The sequence below is a fragment of the Grammomys surdaster genome, unplaced genomic scaffold, assembly GCF_004785775.1.
Source record: "Grammomys surdaster isolate TR1022 unplaced genomic scaffold, NIH_TR_1.0 129, whole genome shotgun sequence".
Lineage (NCBI taxonomy): Eukaryota > Metazoa > Chordata > Mammalia > Rodentia > Muridae > Grammomys > Grammomys surdaster.
Genome location: NW_021604587.1, coordinates 4959133 through 4965829, shown reverse-complemented (window position 1 = coordinate 4965829; position 6697 = coordinate 4959133). Strand labels below are relative to the sequence as shown.

Below are 6697 nucleotides of genomic sequence, written 5' to 3'. Positions count from 1 at the left end.
GGGGGAGGGGCCGCCGAGAAGACGTGTCACTCGCGGCGCGGCGCGACCGGCCCGGCGCCCCGACGGCCCAGCCCGCGCGCCTCCACCGCCGCCGCCGCCGCTGCAGGGCCCGGCCAAGTTTCTTACCTGCAGCGGGAGACGCGAGAGGGAGAGCGAGAGGGCAAGAGCAGCCGCCGCCGCCGCGGAACCGCGAGAGGGGAGCCGGCCGAGCCTCCACCGAGAAACCGCCCCTGAGCAGCTGCACACACCGCGACCCCGGCGCCGTCCGCCCCGTCCGCCGTCCGCTCCGGCCGCTCGCTGGCTGCGTGCGCGCGTGTGGAGTCGTGGCACTTTCTGCCTCGGAGCTGGCGAACAGCCCCCTCCGCCGGGATCGCCGCCTCCTGCCTTCCCCACCCGGACCAGCCATTCATCGAGCTGCCTCTCCCCATTGGTTCACTAGCCGCCACTCTGCCGGCCTCTGGCCAATCAAATTGAGGACGGCCTCGCCGCTGCGGCGACCATTGGCCAAAAAGGAGGGCCTACGTCTCAGCCAATGAGAGAGAGGAGGAGCTGCGGGGAGCCGCGGGGGGCGGGGCCGAAGAGGGGCGGAGCCGCGCAGCGCAACTCTAAGCTCTGCGCGGGGGCGGGTCTCTAACTCCCCGCCCACCTAGGGAGGTCCTCTGCCGGGCCCGCCCATTCCGGGCCGCTGCTCTCCACGCCACCGCTTATTCAGATTTGGCTCCGCCTAGGAGGATAGATTGTGGTTCGAATCCCCGCAGCTGCAGGCTGCTCTTCCCGGACACTGCCAGGCTGACGTGGCAATCCCTGAGGAGGATTGCACAAACCGTGAACAACAGGGAAAATGCCTTATTTAAACCCAAATAAGTTCACACAAAGCACCAGCCACTGGGTCTAAAGATGAGTTCTGCAAAGGTCAGAGCAGGGAGGATGGGGGCCTTATCTATCTGTAAAGGCAGTGCATTCTGCCCTAGATGGAATTTTCTTGAATAAATGGAAGAATTAAGGTGGAAGGCTCTGAAAGAACAAAAGAAATGGAGATGGAAATTTTGATAGGAAAGGCCACTCCCTAAACAGAATGAGATAGTGTCCTTGTACAAATCACAAAGCAGAGTTCCATCCATCCTGTGACACTTGATTTCAGATGTTGGGACCATGAGGTTTTGACCCAAGAAAATCTAATAGCAATCCAGGAAATTGATCTAGTGATACTCCAAATATTAGCCACCATAACTCCCCCCCTCCCCGTTAAAAACAAAAACAAAAGCAAAACACCTTTTTAGATATGCCACCATGCACCAACTCACTGCTTGGTTCTCTCCTTCTATGGTAGATTCCAAGGATCAAAACTCAGTCAGATTTGAATAGAAAGCACTTAAAAGTCCTTTCCCTGAGCCATTTCATCAGCCCAAAAGCCTCTCTTCAAAACCAAATTCAATTGAAATAATTTAACTTTAGGTGCTTTTTTCTTTCTTTTTTTGAGTCAAGGTCTCACTATGTGGTTGTCTTATAACTTGATTTGTGTAAGAGGCTAGCCTAGAACTCAGAATCACAGAGCTCCTCCTGCCTCTGTTTCCTGAGTACTGGGATTAAAGGCATGAAACACCATGCCATCCTAGGTCATAACCATTTTAACAGCATCTCTTAAAATTATCCCTTTGAGCCTGAGGCAAGACCAGTCTCTTTGAAATGAAGTTCAGTCTCTCTCCTCTGTCCCCTAAACCCCCTTTCAAGTCCACACAGAGTTTGAGTCTCCCTCTATTGCTCTGAGACAGGGTCTGTCTATGATCCTGGAGCCCACTCCTTTACAGTGCCTGACCAGTAAATCGTGGAGATCTGTTTGTTTTTGTCTTTACAGTGCTGAGATTATGGGTAGCACCTGGATTTTTCACATTCATGCTGGGAATTGAACTCACGGCCTTCATGCTTTCACAGCAGACACTTTACCCACTGAGCCATCTCCCCAGTCTCTAAGATGTAGTTTTCTAAGAGGCCAAAGGACTACGACTGCCCCAGCCTCTGTGGCTGCAGAGTTCCTGCCTCAGATCCTCTCTGAGCACCCTCGTTGGTCACTGCTACTCTAAAAGCTGTTGGTCTAAACTAAAGCTGCAAGGAGAGAATACAGTGGGGTTAGGTTGAAACTAAACCATTTATTTCTAGTTTGAACCTCAGTGGTTTCTTAGGAATTAATGATTAATCAGCAAGAATTATCATGGATTACCTTTCCACACTCAGTCATTTTCCAGAGCTGAGACTCACTTGAAATAAAATTTAAGGATCCCAGCTTCTAGACAGCAGTTGCTACCAACAAGTCTGGCTAGATCATGGGCAAGGCATTTACCTTCCTGAGCACAAATGGACTTTAAGACAGTTATTCTTTCTTATGGGGATAAGTAAGAACATTTATTCATTCATTCACTAGTGTTTGTTAGTGCCCAGGGAAAACTCCAGGCTGTGTGTGCAGCCTAAAATGATACACAAATCCACCAAGAGCCCAGAGACTTTTCTGTGGCAGGGTTGTTCTTTATCTTGGTCACTATGTGTCTTTAATTTTTCCCAGAAGCAGGTCCTGGCAGGAGGAATGGGTTCAGATGTAGTAGTCCTTCAATATCTGACAGAGATTAGTTCCGGGACCATCTATACCAGGTTGCAGTGTCTGGGGATGGGCAAGTCTCGTATAAAATGATTTGCATATAGCCTCTGCACTTCCTCCCATATGCTTCAAATCCTCTCTCAGTGATATACACTGACTTTAATGCAATGCAATGCTATATACATAGTTGTGATACTGTATTGTTTAGAGAGTCATGGCAAGAGAGAAAAGCCTGCACATGCTCAGTACAGAGAGAAGCATCTTTCAAATATTTTTGAGCCTCTGTTGGTTAAATCTGTGGCTGGAGAACTGTGGGTTGAAGAGCTGACTGTAATTCATTTGGGAGATGATCTGGGAAACACTGATGGAGAACTGGGAAGGGAAGGAAGCAACAGAGAGAGCATGGTAGCAAGCAAACAGTGCTGTGGGCTGGGAACACCAGGGCCGGTGTCACTGGGGATGCAGAACACACCCCAGAGATTCTTCTCAGGAGGGATGAAGATGTGGTTGGTTATTCATTTCCCAGTCTTTGTACTTGTTGGCTAAAAGGCTCTTCAGCAGGGGGAGAATTTAACTCACCCCACACCTTCATCAGTAGAGAAAGCATGGCAGCAAGAAGCCCTTAGCAGGCTCGTGAGTGGTGGAGGGTGTGGCGGAGGCCACTATTATACTTTCCTCTGCGCCTGCACAGAGGAGGGGCTGGCAAATATAGGTTCTGTAAATATTATCCATTGGGCAATGGGATCACAGAGTCCCCAGTGGTGAGGAGTGTTTACAAAAAGGGCTCTCTATCTGTTCCTTCTCCTATTTCAATATTTGGTTCAATCACAATATTCATCTCAGGATGGAATAGGGTGGCTCTGCCTTCCCTCTGTCCCTGCCTCTTCATCCTCTGTCACCCTCTAGCTGTACAGATTCCCGTCCCCAGCTTCCCTTTTCCAGACTTGACCTTTACTACCTAAGAATTAGCTGGAGAGAGGGGAAGGGGCATTTTGGAGTTAAGGGCTTCCGACACAGGCCCCAGTCAGCTAAATCCCACGTCCCCCCAGCCTCTAGAGGAAGACCCCATGTCACTGTCCAACTTCTCGATGCTCTCTGCTCAGCAGACTCCAGGCTGAAGCCTAGGAAACAGGTTACTGCTGTCCACAGATGGCAGGCAGTCTACCATGTAGAATCCAGATGTGGATAGGAGATTTCAACACCAAGTGGCAGTGTAGTCAGTCAGGCCTAGGGTAGTCTAGGAATGAATCCCAGGCAGGAAGTTAACCCAGACACAGAGAGGAGATGAGCAGAAACTCGAAAGGAATCTGGAAGGTACCTAGGCCAAGAAGTATATACCTGGCAAAGAACAACATGGTTAGAGACTGGGATGCCCAAAGATGAGACCAGGGAAGACTGACCAGGGAGAGAAAAGAGAGAAAGAGACTGTTTGAAGTGCTGATCACAGGACAGCAGGAGAGATGTGCAAGTTCCATATCTTTATAGAGCAATGGTTACACAACTATAGCAAAATTCACCAAATGGTACACTCTTCAAAAGGCTAAAACTTGGTTTGTAAGCAAATACACACCTGTCAACCAGACTCCAATAAAGGGATATATTAGGTTTTAGTTGCATTTGTATAACAAATGAAACTTTCTTATTAGAAAAAAAATAAATAACTAAGATTAATTACCAAGCATGGTCTATTAATTCATGACAATGTTTCAATGTTTTGATTTTTGATTATTAAATTGTGGATATTATTTTAAAAGAGTAGGCAGAAAGATAAAGATATATTACAGTTTTAAAGGTGGTTTTTGCTTTGTCAACAACTGCAGAAAAATGACATATGAAACAAAAATCTCATCTTAAAAAAAAAAAAAGACCCACAGGACTGGAGAGATGACGCAGAGGTTAAAAGCACTTGTTGCTCTTGCAGAGGATCTGAATTAGGTTCCCAGCACTTACAAGGGGCTCACAAGTATCTGTAACTCTAGTCCCAAGGGATCCAGCGTCCTCCCCTGACCCCTGTAGGTACCAGGCATGCAGGTGGTGCACACACACACACACACACACCAGGAAAAACACTTGTACACAGAAAATACACAAATAAATGACTCAAAAAAATGCAGGGTAAAATATACAATAGTTTTAGGGCTTTTTATGAACTATATATTACCTTAAACCCCTACAAACATGTAAAATCATCTAACCGTCAGGATGGCCCTATTAAGGCGGGGGAGGCTCTATAACTATCATTTTAAAGATGAGAAAACAGAGGCTCTGAGAGGGTGAGTAGCCTCCCTACTGTCCTAAGGCATTGTCAGAGAAGCAGTGATTGGCTGCAGAGCCCATATTCATAAAGACTGCACACTGGAGGTGCTCCGTGCCTCTGGGAAGAGCAGGTGCTGTTCTTCTGGTGCTAGCTACTCAACAAAGGGTTTGTACATGACATCTGTGATCATTCTCTCACCATGATCTTAGAGTGACTGAGACTCAGCGAGGTTGGGGACGCACTGGGTCAGGAGAGGACCCATCACAATAATTCAACTAAGAAGTAACATGAGATCTTGGAAGGGTAGGACTGAGTAGTATTCATGTGCTCAGAAGGTGATGGAAAGGAGGCTTGGTGAACTCAGGTCATGGAGAGATAGGAGTCATCTTTGAGCTGGACTTTCTAGCCTGAGGGATAGGGTCATGTGGTGTCACTTCTGGGACAGGCTACTTAGCATGGTATACATGGTGTCAAATTAAAGGCTCCTGAGGGAAGTCCTGAGGGAGCTACAGCAGGCAATGCCTCACTTATTCTCCAGCACATAATCTCAGACACCCCACACTGGGTGATTGTATCCCACAAACAGCTTAGAATGTACCACACAAACTTACACAGCTACAGCATTATTAGATTATACAATAGGACCATTCCATATATGCTCCAATATCTGTCATTAAACTACTGTTTCTGTGAAGCTGAAGTTCAGAGTCTGAGGCAGAGTTTAGAAGCCCAAGAATTCCAGTTGTAGTGGTTTGAATAGGTTTGGCCCAGGGGGTACCACTATCTGGAGGGGTCGCCTTGGAGCAGGTGTCACAGTGGGCATGGGCTTTAAGACCCTCTTCCTAGCTGCCTAGAAGCTAGTCTTTTCTAGTTTGCCTTTGAATGAAGATGTAGAACTATCAGCTCCTCCTGCACCATGTCTACCAGGATGCTGCCATGTTCCTGCCTTGAGGATAATGGATGGAACCTCTGAACCTGTAAGCCAGCCCCAATTAAATGTCTAAGAGTTACCTTGGTCACGGTGTCTGTTCACAGCAAAAAAGCCCAAACTAGAAGTTGGTACCAGGAGTGAGGTATGGCTGTGATAGGCGTGACCATGCTTTTGTTTGGAAGAATGTGGATATGGGACTTTAGATTTGGAAAGTAGTGGAATACTTTAAATGAGGCTTACTGGGCTATCCTACTAGGAATATGGAAGACTTTGTTGATGAGAGTAAATTGAACTGTGCAGACTTGGCCCAAGAGGTTTCAAAGGAGAAGACTTTTAGTATGTAGCATAGAGACTGTTGTTGTGGTATTTTGGTGAAGAATGTGTCTGCTTTTTGCCACTGTCTAGGAGTCTGCCTGAGGCTAAGGTGAAGAGATTTAGATTAACTGCTTTGTAAAAAAGAAGTCTTGAAACAGTCTGGTATAAATTCTGTTGCATGGTTACTAAAGTTCACTTTTATGAAGAGTGTTTTAATGAAAAGGACCAAGCTGAGAAAGGAAAAATATAAAATATATGGCTTGAGTATTAAAGGGGCACCAGGAAGTAGAATAAAGCTGAATCCTATGTTCTAAGAGATAACAGATTAAGGGAATGGGAACTTGAAGCACGATCCCACCCACCTAACCTTAGGTCCAGGCATGGTACTACACACTAATTCTAGGAGACAAAACAAAGCAGATCTCTGAGTTTAAGGCCAGCATGGGACAGAGAAAGTTCTAGGTGAAGAAAAGCTTAAGTCCAGGCATGGTGGTACACACCTTTAGTCCCAGAAGAGAGCTATATAGACCTCTGAGTTCAAGGTCAATCTATAGAACAAGTTCCAGTAGAGCCAAGCTTAGGCAGTAAGGGAATTGGAAAACAG

At 46.9% G+C, this 6697-nt stretch overlaps 1 protein-coding gene across 3 annotated transcripts in view; it reads right to left on the bottom strand.

The window, feature by feature from the left end:
• Window positions 1-251, bottom strand: part of Rrbp1 (ribosome binding protein 1) — a 66731-nt gene extending 66480 nt beyond the window's left edge. For 2 of the 3 annotated variants that reach the window (XM_028757241.1, XM_028757245.1), the window contains exon 1: window positions 127-247. The gene's annotated coding sequence lies outside the window, so the exon portion shown is untranslated. Of the gene's footprint in view, window positions 1-126 lie in introns of all 3 variants that reach the window. The other variant, XM_028757247.1, reaches the window with a different exon arrangement.
• Between the last annotated feature and the right edge of the window lie 6446 nt (window positions 252-6697).